This window comes from Musca autumnalis, unplaced genomic scaffold (assembly GCF_047663935.1).
Source record: "Musca autumnalis isolate F117 unplaced genomic scaffold, ASM4766393v1 scaffold_2, whole genome shotgun sequence".
Classification (NCBI taxonomy): Eukaryota; Metazoa; Arthropoda; class Insecta; order Diptera; family Muscidae; genus Musca; species Musca autumnalis.
In genome coordinates, this window is record NW_027411755.1 from 79,025,035 (window position 1) to 79,041,886 (window position 16,852).

Here is a 16,852-nt window from a genome sequence, read left to right on the forward strand (position 1 = left end):
TTACGTTTATTAATCGATTAAATTCGTCAGCAGATGTATTTAAATTATTAACAAAGTCATTATTATGAGTACTAATTCTATTAAGACAACCGATAGCAGTCCTTACTTTGCTTTCATTGTAGATTTCTTTAACCGAGGGGCTTATGTAGTGTCCCTGTGCTGTCAGGCGTCTTCCAAGCCCTAAGCAATGCGCCAGTATTTTTCTTTCAAATATTCTAATGCGCTCCATTTGGTGAGATGATATTTGTGACCAAACTGGATACGCGTAACTCATTGTGGGTCTTATAATTTGTTCATACAACATTATTTTAACCTTTTTACTGAGTCTCCTGTTTTTATTAAGTATCCATTGGTAGGCTTGGTATACTATCCTCCTTTTTTGATTAAATTATCGACATGTCTTATAAAGCTCATGTTTTCTTCGATAGATATTTAAGGGTTGATGAATTTTTGATTAAATCTCCGCAAATTGTTACATTTGGAATACATTTTTTTTGGCATTACCATATAGGTTAATTTCCTTTTCCCTTAAAGTATGTTGTTTGACATTTATCTATATTTAATTTCAAACGCCATCTATTAAAATAACCTTTTAATGCTGAAAGGTATTGTCATATTTGCTCATTGGCTATTCTCGCACTTACATGGGTAGAAGTGACATGGATGTCATCCGCGTATATTAAAAATTTGATATTATTTGGAGGTTGTGGCATGTCCGCCAGTTATAAATTATATAATACTGGCCCCAATGCTGACCCTTGGGTTACCCAGCAAAGACTTGTTGAGTCTCTGAAAATGTGTCTTCCAGTTCGACATAAAATTTTCTATCTTGCAAATAATTATTTACTACTTTTGTCAAAAAAGGAATAAACCTTTAATCATCTGCCTTTTTAATGACGCCTTCCCTTGGCACCGTATCAAAAGCTTTTTGGAAGTCTAATGCAACTGCAGTGGTCACGCTTCTATTTTGGAAACCATTAGATATTATGCTATTTAATGCTAGTAGTGCAAGCGTCGTTGAATGATTTTTTCTAAATCCAAATTGGCTATTATTGAGATTATTGTTATCCTCCATGTGTTCATTAATCCTATCTAATATTACTACCTCAAATAATTTTCCTATACAGGAGAGTAGCGAAATTGGTCGGTATCCATTCGGATCTGTGGGGTCTTTTCCGGGTTTTAAAATTAGAATAAGCTTTGCTGTTTTCCATTTTTTGGAAAATAACCTATGTTAAGGCATTGGTTAAAAAGTATAGCTAAAAATAGCCACATCCTATTGTCTGTTTTACTTAAGATAAAATTTGAGATTTTATCTTCCCCAGACGTTTTTTGTTATTCATCGCCTTTAGAATTCCCCCACTTCATTGGACGTTGTTAATCTAAGCGGCAGTCTAATTGACGGCATCATTGTTCTGCCATCAGCTAGAGTTTCCCTACCAAACTGTACTAGAGACACATCTTTGTCCCTGTAATCACTGAGAATTCTTCTTATGGTAGTTTGAATATTAGCAAATGTTTTTGCCATTAAATTGGTTTTACAATTTCAGTAACAGCTCTGCTGCCTGAGTCATTGAGGTGACTTATTTTCCTTTTTGTAAGTTTCCCACTTATACCCTTTATTTGGCGGAACATATCTTTTCCAGGTGATATGACTTCAAATTTCTTTATTAAATTATTTTCTTCAAACAAAGCTATTATTTGTTTGATTAATTTGTCCATGTTATTAATTATTGCCCTAAGAGTAGTTGCCTCTTGGGGGTCAACAATTCTATAAAGCCTTCTTCTTGCTGTCTTATTTTGGGCAATCAGATGCAAGATATGTGGTGGGAGTTTTGCTAATGTGTGACCTGATGTCACAAAGATCTTCATGGCAGAGTTCATGTCTATATTAATGGAAGCTGTCATTCCATTCATGGAATTGTCTATTTCATCAATATTAACATTTCTGTTTATTGGTAGCACATGTCCTTCTAGCTCATCGGCTAAGGTGCCATTAAGGATGTTTATTCGTAGACTGTTAAAGTCATACATTTTTTAGGCTGTTGCCTTTCTATGTCTGTGGAAATTTCCAGAGAAATTGCCCTGCGGTCAGACTCAAAATCTAATGTTGTTGGTCTTTCCACGCTCCATATACCTGGTGTTGACATAAAAATGTCGATTTAGGTTTCTGACGTCGGAGTACACCGACGATATGGCGATACTAAGTACATTATCTAGCCACCTTTTAAGTATAATTCCCTTAGAATTTAAGTTATAATCTTCCTAATCGGGGTGCCTTGCATTTAAATCAGCACCATTATGACTTCATTTGAAGCAATCAAACTACTGATGATATTTAAATCAAGGATATTTAATGTGGAACTTGGTCTAAGGTACAGAGCCATCAAAATAATGTCTCGTCCCTAATGTTCCTTATTGTGATAGCTATACCTTCCATATCAGTGAAGTTTGTGGCTATTCTTTCACTTTTAATATTGTCTTTTAAGCAGATAGCTGTTCCCCCTTTAGGACCGTTAATTCTATCCAGCCTATAAATTGTGTAACCCTTTTAATTAAGCGTATGTTTTGCGGAAAGTCCGAGTTCTGCTAATAATAGTATATACGGACAATCTTTTTGAGTGAATAAGTTTAAATAGTGTCTTCTATGTGTAGACACTATCAGAGTTAGTTGAAAGCTCTATGTGGAAAGACATAAGTGCAGTGCAAAGTTAAACAGCAAAAGTGAAATTAATAAAACTGACTAAAGTGAAGTGTTTGTGCAGAGTTGTCTCATCCCCTTGAGATAAAATTGTTTCAAGCTTTACAGGGGGGAAACTTTAAAAATGTCTGGTCACATCGTAAATGCTGTTGACGAACAGACTAAAACTTTTTGTGAACATTCAGAACTAAATGATAATTGTACAAGTACAAATAATAATATTAGTAAATAAAATAAAAAGAAAAAGAGGACATAAAAATTCGAAAACAATGGTCGAACAACTATTTGAACTTAATAATAAATATGAAAATGTTCTTAAAGAGAACATTGAACAGCGAGAACAATTGGAACAGTTTCAAACTGCAATGAATGAAGCCCATCAACGAATTAAACATTTAGAATCATTATTGCAACAACTAATAAATAATAACAACAACATAAGTGTTGACTTGCATCTACCCAATGACTGGGTCTACAACAAACCTACAAATGTAGACAACAATAACATCGCAATAAGTGGACTGGACCACTGAGGCAGCCGAAGACCTCATGTTGACGGAGAATGATGAAGATGTCACACTAAATCCGGGGAAAACCAACAACACCATCAATAACATTCAACAAATCAGCAGCAAACCTGAAACAGCAAAACAAGATAACAATAAGGCAAACAAGAAAAAAGATAAGGCCAGCCCGCCAGGGCTAAACATATACAATGTTAACGTTAAAAGCTTTATTTTAAAAATGAAAGAATACCTAAATCAGAACCCTTTTACATTAGATGTTATAAATAACAATCTAATAAGTTTTAAAGCAAGCACAATAGACGACTATGAAAAAGTCAAACAATATTTAATAAATCAAAATATTCATTTTTACACATATACTCCTCAGGACCAAAAACCTACTACTCTAATAGTTAAAGGAGTTTCTGAAACTTTTGAAAGAGAAGATCTCAAACAATTTATTGAGGATTCTGACCCTAAGTTAAAGGTAGAAAATGTAGTCAAACTACCAGTACGTAGATAGTTTGTGCAATTTTCTAAGGATATTGATATTAAATCATTCACAAAATTGAAATACATACTTTATTCAGGAGTTAAAATTAATAAATACAAAAAGGAGGGAGTAATCCAATGTAGAAAATGCCAGAGATTTGGCCACATTTCTACCAACTGTAATCTACCATACAGATGCGTGAAATGTGGTGAATCTCATGGCCCAAAAAATTGTTCAATACCCCCAAAAGAACTAAATGTAGAAGAATTCATATCCACCGATCCCAGTACTGGTCAAATAATAAAAACTATTGGTAAACCAATAAAATGTATAAATTGCAACGTAATAGGACATGTAGCCAGTGACAAAAAATGTCCCAAACGGCTCGAAATTCTTGAAAAAATTAACCAAAAAACGCTTCAAACATCAAATACCCAACAAAATAGACATTTTAATAGCACCAGAATTGAAAAGGGAATGTCATTTGCAAATGCGACAAGAAAAGATCAACCCGTACTTAACGTGCAAAATAATAGAAATAGCTCATTAGAACTATCACATCTAAACCAACAAATAATCCAATCAATGGGGATGTTTGACAAAGACTGTCAAAAATTCTTTGGCAAAAATTTATTTTCTTCCATGAAAAAAGTTGGCGAGTTTGCTAAAACTTATAAACAACTAAAATCAGAAGAAGAAAAATCCCAGGCCATGATGGGATTATTTGTAAGTTTAATAATGATTAATTTAAAAATAATTTTTTATCAATATAAACTCTCTGATATCTAGACAAAAACGACACTATTTCAATATATTTATAAATATATAATATAAATATATAGACAACATAGAAATGGTAGAATGGGAGGAGGTACTGCTATAGTAATAAAGGAAAAATATAAGAGCGAACGTATAGATGTTGACACAGGAAATATTGAAAGTACAGTAATAGAATTAAATAATATATGTGGGGAAACAATTTTTTTAGCATCATTATATCTTAGACCCCAGGAAATTTTGGCAAAAACTAGCTTAGATAAATTATCAGATATATTCGGAGCCAATGAGGCTATAATAGGAGCAGATCTAAACTCTAAGCATACAATTTGGGGTGGTTTACAAGAAAACCCAAATGGAAGGACCCTTTCTGATTGGCTGCTAACAACACCAAATATAAATATTTTAAAAACAAATGGCCCAAGCCGAAAAACGGCAACAACAGAATTTTACATAGATTTATTTATGATGACAAATGGTATAAACCTATTAGATCCAACCAAAGCAATAGCAGGGTTGGACACAATAGACTGCAACTCGGATCATAGGACAATAATACTTGATGTTATAATAAGCAATCTGGAAAATGAAAGTCCAAAGAAAATATTTAATTATAAAAGTTTGAATATTGGCAATTTTAATAGAGAATTGGAAAGGGTTCTTCCGGAAAGTAAGCTTCCCAGTAATAAGAATGTAACGCCGTTAGAAATTGACAAATCTGTTGATGACATGACGATTGCTTTTCAAAATGCCATGAATAATAATATTCAAAAGCACACCCAAAAAAAAAAATTTCTGCCTGAACTCCCTTCAGACATTAAAGCATTAATTTCTGAAAAAAAGAGACTGCGTAGAAGACGTTATAGAACTACTAGCTCTGAAGAGTATCACAGATTAGGAGCAGAAATCAAATATATTGATATTATTATTATTATTAAACAAAGAATTGCTATTTTTGAAGAAGATCATTATTAAATATTTAAATACAATAACATGTAATGGGAGCATTTTTAAGCAAATCAAATTATTTAGTGGTTTAGGCCAGAAGACTAAAATAAGCGAATTAAAAAACGCAAATGGTCAGGAGTTATGTTCAGAAGGTGAAATCGTTGAACTATTAGCTGACATCTTTGTACACGCGCAAACAAATACAAACAATAATATAAATGTGTTAGAAAATGCTAGCACATTCAATAACGAAGCTATTGTAAATTTTTCAAATAACTACACGGCAGATGGAAATAACACCCATTCCACAAGTCACAGTAGATTTAAACTAATAAAACCACAAGATATAGGGGCAGTCCTTAAAAAACTCAACAACAAAAAGAGCTCTGGAGAAGATAATATCCCTAATTATATTTTAAAACGTACAAGCTTTGCCACTTGGAATTACATTGCCTTAATATTTAACCATTGTTTGAACATTGGATATTATCCTAAAAAGTGGAAAAACTCCAAAATAATTCTAATCCTTAAACCTGGAAAAGACCCAACAAATCCAAATAGTTATCGTCCAATTTCCTTACCAAGTTTATTTGGTAAACTTTTTGACATTTTTATTTTGGAAAGAATAAATGAGCATATTGATGAAAATAATATATTAAAAGACTCTCAATATGGTTTAAAACAACATACATCTACAACACATGCTCTTATGACTTTCACATATAAAATTTTTAACGGACTTAACAAGAGGACACTGTGTGGCAAGAAGGCATCAAGTACAAAATGGATAGGATTCATAATTTTGATCCGGGAATAACAAGGTTAATTGGTAGTTGTTTAAAAGATAGAACATGTTTTGTAACTATGGACGATTACAATTCCAACAGACATACAACAACAGCAGGGCCTACCCCAAGGGTCAGTTCTGGGGCCTGTGTTATATAACTTATACTTAGCGGATATACGCGAACCCACAAATGGAGTAATGCTTTCAATCTTTGCAGATGACATTATAATAGCATTTACACATCACCGTGCGAAAGCAGCACAAAGAAAAGATAATCAATTACCTGCAAAACTTGCCAGAATATTTTGACAAATGGAAGCTTAGGCTAAATTTAGATAAATGTAGATCAATAATTTTTAAGGGTAGACCTGGGTCAGTATGTAAAAATGCTAGAAAATTTACACCAACTGTCAAAATAAATAATACCATAATTAACAACACCAATATTATTAAATATTTAGGTGTTGTCCTTCAATCGGATATGCAATTTACCCGACATATAGATCACGTATTAGAAAAAGGCAAAGCAGTTTACGGGAAACTGCGTAGAACAATAGGCAAGAGGGGAGGCCTGAGCCTAAATGTAAAACTATTAATATACAAACAATTAGTTCGCCCAGCAATGTCTTATGCTTTTCCAGTATGGTTTTCCATTTCGTCTGCGCAAATGGAACGCATACGAGTATTGGAAAGGAAAATGCTGAAACATTGTCTGGGACTTAGATCATTTTTAAATGGGGATGGTCGTATAACGCGTCCAAAATGTCGTCAATTATATGATGACAGCAAAATAACTAGAATTGACAGATATATGACAAATATAGCACTAACATATCTGGAAAAATGTAACAGTCATACAAATCCTAATATTTCTGAATTAACTGTATCAGAAGAACAACTAACAAATATAATGACAACCATTGTGCCTGCTAACACTACATCAAACCGGACAACTAATTAACAATGAAAATAAACTCTTCTTCTATCACAGAAGTTATAAAACATTCAACTTTCAAAATACGGTTTATATAACCGAACAATAAAAATATTAGATACATATATTTTAATCTTTGCAATTACAAATGTTTTTACAAATACATTCTCATTATAAGACGCCTTAAAATATAAATTACATAACTATTATTTTGCTTATTTTATTGTTTAGTTTTTGTTATTTATTATTAGTTTTTAGGGGCATAGCCCATTAGATATAAGTAGCCATAAGAAAATAAAAGTACCACGTTTTTTCATCCCTTTTTTATCGAGGAAATATAAACCAAAAGACTCAAACTATACAACAAAGGTTGGCTGGCCTTGCCTCTATAATATTAGAAAAGTATAGTATGTAAGAAATTACAAAACTTTATAAATAATTGAAAATGGGAAATAAAACTGAAACTGAAAACTGTAGATAGAAAACTATCGAATTTGTATTAATAAAAAAATTACTTTTATGTTATCCATTATAATTTTAGACTTGTGAAAAGCTGAAAAAGAGCACTTGTTTATTCAGCTTCAGTTTTAAGAGATCTATATGATTCAACATGAGAACCTATTTTAGTTAGGCAGGTAAATAAATCCTTACCGAAGAGCCTTCTACAATCTGCATAAAAGATTTGCATATCTTCGTTTGAGCTATTATTGCACCTAAACGGGTTAAATTTGCAAATGAATATTTTTTGTGTCTTTAGGAGTTGCCGCGGTATTAGTAATAGGATGAGAAGAATAGTGTTCTGTATTCTCTTTCACTAATTTATTCTCATTTAATTTTTGCAGTAACCTTAATATTATTGGGCACCGCTTGAAACTAGCTACGTGGCCTGTTACATTGCAGTTGGCGCAGTAAACAGGTTTACCAATTGTTTTTGTAATAACCCCGGTTGTAGAGTTAATAGAAGTTTCTACTTCTATATTGAGATCTTTGGGGGTAGAGGACATTCTCCTGGCTCATGCCTTTCAGTGCATTTGACACATCAGTGCACTTGACAGTTATGTTTTTTAATGGTTACCTTCGCATTCAAAAAATCTGGGAGGTTTTTAAAGACAGATAAGTCTGAAGCAGATTGGACTAACCATCGGTTACGTTTAAGTTTAATAACGTCGATGACTTAGATGTTTGGATTTTTCGGTTATGAACTTTTTTATGTTTTCTCGAGACCAACTTTCGTGAATGCCGTTCAGCACTAACGTTCTCGGTTTTAAATTTTTTGGAGTGTAATTTTAGTTCGGTCACGTCTTTTTTCCGAATATGTATTGTAAAAACATTATGTTTTAAGAATTTTATGAGATTTAAAGTTAATTCATTAACATTAACAATAGTTCTATCCAATTTTATAGTGGTTGGGCTGACCTTACATGTGTTTTCCACGGTTTTATATTTTTCCAATGACGTTGTTACTGTTGTGGCCTTTTCTTGTTCCCAGGCAGTATTGTCTTCTTGCATGCCTGTTCCGGATTCTGGCTTTTATCTGTCTTTTGTACTGGCGGTGTACAAGTTCTCATCCAATTTGCCATTAGAGTGTTTGATGGCGTTGTTAAATTATTGTTATTGTCGGCCAATTGAGCCTCCATGTTGGCAATAACTCTTTTATAGCTGTTCTCCTTGCTGTAGAAGTTAGATAACTGCCTGGCGGTATCGGTTAGCTGCTTGGCGGTTTCTTCTTGTGACTTGATCAAAAGTTTTCAATCAGGGACTTATTATTGTCCTCCAATTTTTTAACGGTTTGCTGTAGCATTGAAATGGTTGCCTCCATTTTCATATATTCATAAACTGCATCGTCATCACTATGATGCTTCCTCTTGCTTCTACTACGCTTTTCTTTTTTCGCCTTAGTAGAGCAGTCGCTTAAAATGTTGTCATCGACTGCGGGTGTAGCTGTTTCCATACTTCCTCTAGCTTCTGTTGCGAAGTCCGCTGAGTGTTCGGACATTCGCTCTTCTTCTTCGTCATTATCCATTGTCGACGGCAGAGTACAGAGCCGGCGACACCAAAATTCACTGCGTCAATGTAAACTTCACAGTTCCAGTGTGACAGCAAAGTTTGTAAACAAAATTTATATTATCTATTATATTTTGTTTAAATGCTACTTTTTTAACTTAAACGTTAAAACTTAATTTCAATTTCAATTTATTTATTTAAGTTCAATTCATAGACATTTGGTATAGACTTACATCTAACAATATTTCTTATATTCTACTTAGCATAAAGTTATTTCTCTAAGTTTATCTATTTACTACATGTATATACATACATATGTTGCAGCATTCATGCAACATATCATTAAAACTAAAAATTAAATTACTTTAATTTTATCATATTATATAAGCAAGGAAAATATTCCTTTTTCTACAAAAATCGAATCTTAAAAAAGGAGTACCTAGTCGTTTTTATATTTTGTGTCTTATATTCTACTTACAAACTAACTATATACATATTTACAAGAGGAGGCTTCATCGGCTACTGTGCTGTTTGGTAGACGGTGTTGTATAAATCGAATGTTTTATATCGACGGTGATAAAACAAAAGTAGGTCGTCGTTAAATAAAAGACCCTCCCTATTCAATGTATTAAGGCTGCTTGGAGGGTGACAAGTTATATTGGCAAAATTGTCATTAATATTGTTTGCAACTATGGCATTATTACAATAAGTTGACTTATGTAAGAAGGCGAGAGCTCCCCTCATTAGAAAGATGTCTATCCTTTTAAAAGGAGTCTCTTTGTATACATTAGAATTTGGTGGTAATCGCCAAATTCCGTCATCACCCAATATGGGTTTCATGCCCAGGCAAGATCTGAGAACCCCTCTCTCCCAGGCGCGGATTCTCTCCATTTGAGAGGATGAGATTCCGTACCATACTGGAAAGGCGTACGCCAAGATCGGTCTGATGATCTGTTTGTATATTAACAGCTTCACCTGGAGGGTGAGGCCGCCAGATCTACATATGACCCGTTGATATGCCCAGAAAAGTTTTTTGGCTTTTCCAAGTATATAGTCAACGTGTCTGACAAACTCAAACTCGGAGTGGAAAATTACTCCCAAATATTTGAGTCTGTCCGACACGTGTACCTGTTGTCATCCAATATTGAGGGTCGCCTCGAACCCTCTAGAGCTTGGAAACAGATGTTTCTTAAGTCCTTTAAAGACTATGGCCTCGCATTTGCTTACATTTAAACACATTTTCCATTTGTCGAAATATCTAGATAAATTATTTAGATATTCGTTCAAACGTGTGTTAGTATTAATCGCGCGCACCCCAGACGCAGCGACGAAAATGTCATCGGCGTAGATGAGGAGAAGATCACCCTCAGGGGGTTGAGGGATGTCGCTAAGGAAAATGTTGAATAGAATGGGCCCTAACAGGGATCCCTGAGGGACTCCCGTATATATTTCTCTAGTAGAGGAATATGACTCACCTACCCTAATTTTAAATTTTCTCGATTGGAGGAATTCATAAACGATTCTTATCATTATGTGGCTGATGTTTAGTGCGCGCATTTTGTAGATAATGGCATTATGTCATACGTTGTCGAATGCTCTGGAGAAGTCTAGACTTTCTCCAATGGTTATCTGCCTATTGTTTAGTGCTCTAGCCGCATGATCACCCAGGGCAGTGAGCGCATGAGACGTGGACAGGCCCCGTCTGAAGCCAAATTGGCTATCAGAAAGCACTTCCTTGTCCTCTAATTCGTTGGAAATATTTCTTAATAAGAAATATTCCAACAATTTTCCAAATGCGGATAGTAGGCTTATGGGCCTATAATTACTTCTATCCGTTGGGTCTTTTCCAGGTTTTAAAACTGGCACAGTTGTTGCAATTTTCCATTCATTTGGAAAATATCCCAGGTTTAGACAATGGTTGTATATAACCGCCAGATTTCTCCAAGTGGTACTGTTCGTTGTCCTTAAAACAATTTCAGGGACACCGTCAGGACCACTGGATTTGCGGTTAGGTCTTCGCTTAACTGCAGAACCTATATCCGCGGGGGATATAAGCCTGAGTTGCTGTATAAGACCACCACTTGTGCCATCCGCTGGTAGGTTCGGTGAGAACTGTACCAGTGGAGACCTGTTACTAAAGTCCATTTCAACGGCGTTAACACAATTGTCTTGGGGGTTGAAATTTATTTGGCTACCCTAAATACAATCGGCTATGGAGTTAGCCTTTTGGTCATCAAGGACGAGGACGTTTCCGCCTTCGTCTTTCAGATTGGGTATGGCGGGACGTTTTATGTCAGCAGCAGCCTTAACCTTGCTGTATACCCGTTCGTTTACTTTAATGTTGTTCAGGAAGATAGTCCATTGCGCACTTTCGTGCTGTGCAATGGCTCCCTGAATAATTATGTTCAGATTATTGATGTCTGCCCTGATGACATCATATCGACTAGGATTACCCGTACGATGGAGGGTTCTCCTTAATCGTTTCTTTTCCCTTATAAGGTTGAGGATGTCGGGTGGAAGTGGGCGGAGGCCCCTTGACCCGGGTGTAAACTTCGGGATGGATTCATCCGTGGCTCTTTGAAAGGTATCAGCCATTTTTCTAATACCTTCGTCTATTTCCGTGGTTGTAACATTTCTGTCAACTGGTAGGCAACAAGAAGCCAACTCTTCTGTTACGATTCGATTGAATCTGCGCTTGTTTATTCGTTTGAAATCGTAAAGTGTACGATTTTCTATGTGTTCTGGAAGTATTCCAAGAACATTCATAACGATGGCAAGGTGATCAGAGTTACAGTCAACAGTACTGATACCCTGACCACCGTTGTCATCTACAGATATACCTATAGATGCGAGACAAATGTCAATGTATGACGTTGAATCTCTGCTGATTCTCGTAGGTCCATCTGAGGGTACGACTATAAGGTCGGGGCAACCTAAAATAAAGTCGCACACCTTCCTTCCCCTGGTACATGTGGAGTTACCACCCCAGCAAGTGTGCCTTGCATTAAGGTCAGCACCAACTAGAAGGTCACCTCCACATGTCAGTCCGCGAAGATGTTCAAGGTCTGAACTTTGAAAGTCATCTGTTGGTCTGCAGTATAGACTTAACAGATATATTGATGACCCATCCACTCTTTTTAACTTAACACAAGTGTTTTCAATTATACCGGTATTGATATATATCTGTTCACCGTTAAGGTTACTTTAGTGAGGATAGCGGTACCTCCCCCGGAACCGTCCCTCCTTTTTTGTATTAAATTTTTGTAGCCCGTCATCTCCAAGTCTTGACGGATAGACAACTTGTGTTCCGTCAACATCACTACATCCGGTCGGTGTTCATCAAGAAACAAGCGGAAGTGATGTTTCTTGCTTCTCGACACGAGCGAGTTGATGTTGGCGAAGACACATTTCAGTTGTCTAGTCATCGAAACAGAGAGATGTTAGGATGCCAACCATAGCTTGTGATTGGCATTCCTCATTTAGACTGTGTAAGTCCTTAGCATAATTACGGTCTTTGATCATGCAGGTAAAGAAGTCTTTATCGAAGTTTTTCTGACATATATCATTCAGCTTATTGTATGAATTCATAGCTTCATTTGTCGGCGCAGCCCCTGTGCTAACCGGTAAGTGTTTTGCTACTGCATTTTGCGATGTAGCGGCGTATGAATGGCCAGGTCTTACTTTGCCACTATTTAGTGGAAAGCTATTTCACTTTCTAGCCTCGGCTTTTTTAGCTTTAGCCTCTTTAAGATTGGCAAGAAGTTTTTGCCTGATGGGGCACTGACGGGCGTTAGCCGAGTGTCCTGTCTTATTACAGTTCACACATGTAAGTGTGAACTCTGGTCGCATGACCATTTGTCCTGTTGAGGGCTCTTCAACAGAAATTATTTTGGGGTTGAGAGTGCCAGTGGGGATTTGGCAGTTGGCGGGGCCATGTGACTGACCACATTTTACACATCTAAACGCCATGCCACAATTGTTTGATACGTGCCCGTATCTTTGGCAATTGTGGCATTGCGTTAGACCTTTTTTGTTGTCCTTTCTCAATATAATATTGCTATTAAGAAATCTGCGGACTTTAAAAAATCGATTAATTTCGGATCCTTTACCAAAATGTATAAGCCATTTTTCGAATCCAAGTTTAGCTACATGTTTTGCATCGAGCTTCATATCTAATGCTGCCAGGCCTGCTTCTATGTCAGGCTTGTCATACGTAGACGACAACCTTTCCATGACAATGGGTGGGGGGATTCATTTTTTGGACAGAATGTAAAGAATTCTATTCCTTTCTCGACGAAGAGCGCTCTCACCTTGTCGTGGTCTTCAACTGAATGAAGCTTGAAATATGCTCTTTTCTTATTTATGACTGTTATTTCAAAATCATTATGCCCTAACAGTGCCCTAATATCCTGTGTTATATTTTTAATATGTACATTAAAAGCCGAAATGATGGGTGTCGACTTACCTGGTCTACCTTTAGCCGCTGATGAAGCATCCTCGGTGGCTGTTATTTTATCTTCAGATGTGTCCATGTTATCCATGATGTCATTCTGACAGATTATTGTTACCTTGCGTCTAGGCTTCTTCTTCTTGGTTGGAGATGTAGCTGAGCTGCCTTTCTTGTCTGCAGCACCATCTTTTGGTGGTGGTGCGGCTGTGTTGATAGAAAGTTTAGGTTCCCTAGAAACTTCCTTCTTTGTTGACTTGTCTGGATTGTTTAGCTGGTTTGCTGCCTTGGCTGCTACAGTAACATCCTTCTTTGTTGGCTCTCGGCTTGAGCTCAACACATTTATACGTGGCACTGGCGGTGTGTCCACGAGCTGCTGAACTGGCGGTGTGACAGCAGTATCCACCCCCATGGTGGTATCTTCATAACATTTTTTGTCGCTCTTATTACCTTTTAGCAGAGCAAGTTCTTTGTCCATTTGGGTTATAAGGCGCTTTGAACTCATATCTCTAGAATGAGCAAAAGTCAGCTGCTGGGCAGATTCTGCTTGCAATTTTTTTAGTTGAGCAAGTTCTGCCATTAAAGCGTAGTTTTTGCTCTCCAAATTTCTAATACTTTGTTGAAGCTGGGCGATGACTTTTTCCAGCTGAGGGTTGTCAACTGGTGTACCGCCTTTACGCTTGCCATACGTAACCTTCGTCCAATCATCAGTTGTAGCGGACGATTTTTGTTCCAGCGGCTCTGTACTTTTGCCGTTGGGAACTGCATTCTCACTGAATGTCCTTGGGCGGACAGTCGTAGTTAAATCGGATGAATTGTTTCCTACCAGCAGTGGTTTGGCGGCGGCGTTCACCCTCTGTTAAAGTTAAAACAAAAATTTTATCTCCCTGAAGACAGTAAGTTGCCTTCATTAACAATATTTTTTGGCACTTTATCACTTTCACTGCTAGATGTTTTGTTATCACTGGTAATCACTATAACACTTTTTTATTATTGTTATTCGTTGCGTTCCGTTAAAACTTAAAAATTGCTCGCAGTTAAGTGTGAACAGTGAGAAGCGAATAGTAGGCGACAGCCCCTTATTCTGTGTTATTGGCTTTTTCGCACAAGGACTCATAACGAGAGGTGGTTGTTGAGCCAATTCAATCCCGCTAGCACTCCTAAGCCGATGTCGAGCAATTATGACAGCGTCTAAAATATAAACTATGCGGATTTTGCGAATCTTACAGCAAAATTAACATCAAAAACCACATCATCGTTGGTGGGTACTATTAAAATTTTAATATCGATTTTTCTGTTAATATTGAGGTATGTTGAAGACGAAATTGAAACCAACAACACTTCAATGCCGGAAGCAAAAAAAAGCTGCCGGTGGTAAATCAGCAAACGAAGTATTGACTGGTCTACCTTCATCGACCAATGCTGTGTTTGATGATGCAGCGAGTGATGGCGGCTATTCGGCCGCTAGTGAAGGCAAGCATAAACGCTGCCAATGCAATATGGGCGATGTTGACCACCATTCGTCAGCAAGCGTCAACCATCGCTCGACTAGAGCACGAACGAGAGAGCCTGGCAGCTGAGCTGGCCGCCGGCAGAGAGGCTTTAAGAAAATATGACATTTTAACTACAGAAAGTGCCCCAACCACCAGCGAGAATTCCGTTTTTGCTGCCGGGGTCGCCGATAACCCCGGTATAGCGTGTGATAAAGTGACTAAAGTCGAAAAGCAGTAGAATGAGGTCAAGAGTAATAAGAAGAAAGTACGGTATGTGCTGAAGGAGACTGGTAAGAAAACAAGGCGTCAACCAACATCAACGATGGAGACAAATGAGGACTTTAATCAGCCACAACCCCTGATGGAGACAATTGAGGATAACAATTATCAACCAACATCCACAATGGATGATAATCTAGTAAACATGCTGCTTCCACCCTTAATGTGCAAGCTACCCATAAACCAAACAACAGATCAATGCCAGCGATCAAAGTCTACGAGGCAGGTTCCCGTGAGATCTCTGGTGTACTTAACCAGCATTTAAAACCAGGTGAGCTTTCCACAACTCTGGTTCGAAACTCGGTCGTAAATTTTAAGACAAATTTACTTAGACAAATTTTAACTGATCGTAAGTATAAATACCACACCCATACCCCTAAGGAATTGCGCCCTCATATATATGTAATTGAGAATTTGTCGGATGATTATCCACGCGGCGAAGTAATTTATTTCTTGGAGAAGAAATCTGGGTTGTATATTAAAGTCGTAGTTCATACAGACTATGGCTTCTCAGAGTAACCAAAAACTCTGACATCTTAGGTTTGTACAATCTAAAAATGATGGGGACTTCAATATTGTTATCCGTAAGGATCAGGAACGTCCAATATGCAGTGTTTCAACTGCCAACGGTTTTGACAAACTGCCAAATTCCATTCCGATGCGTCAGATGCCTCGAGAATCACGATTCTGATAATTGTACTGTTCCTCCCAAGGGACAGGAAACCTTTATTGAGTACAATGTTCCCCTTTAGGGAGAATTAGTCAAAAAGGTAGCTAAATCACCATCTTGCATTAACTGCGAGATGGTCGGTCACCCTGCCTGCGCACGGAATTGCTCGATTCGCCTGGCAATCTTGTCTCTCAAAACACAGCAAAAGGCCCAAACAAAGACAAAAACTGAAGCGCGCTCGTCGCTATTATCAAACCTTCGCTCCGGCACTTCGGTACGGATTTCAATAAAAAAAGCGAAAAAGCTAGGCAATTCGGGCCTATCTTTGAACAATTTCGCAATCAATCAGGCATAGACGCCAAAATGTCGGTATGGTTCCTTTTTATGTAATATTTATTAATGCTAATTCATAAGTGTCTCACTCTAGAAGACACTTTTTAAAACTTCTAATTGAAGAGAGAAGGTCGGATATAATGCTTATTATTATTATTCTTATTCTTATTATTATTATTATTGATGAGGTCGACTCCTTAACCTCATCACTAAAAATGCAGCCCAAGAAAAACTAAAGGAAAAATAACCTAAGAGAATGAAAACACCCGCGTTAGCGATGTTGTTCGTTTCGTTGCTTTAGAGAGACTCATTCTTTATTTAGTTATTTATTTCAACTATACCTTAAAATCTAACCCAAAAATAAATAGACGCACAAAATGCACGATGTACCTAAAAATGCATTATGCACCCAGCAGGCATAATGCTTCGTGGGTAATAAAAATACACAATTTATGGCCGACAGTTTTCTTATCTTTAAGT

General features: G+C 36.8%; 1 protein-coding gene across 5 annotated transcripts in view; it reads right to left on the reverse strand.

Annotated features, from left to right (window-relative positions):
- The window catches only part of LOC141394146 (uncharacterized), a 143,159-nt gene that overhangs the window by 75,028 nt on the left and 51,279 nt on the right, over nucleotides 1-16,852 (reverse strand). The gene's annotated exons all lie outside the window — the stretch shown is intronic.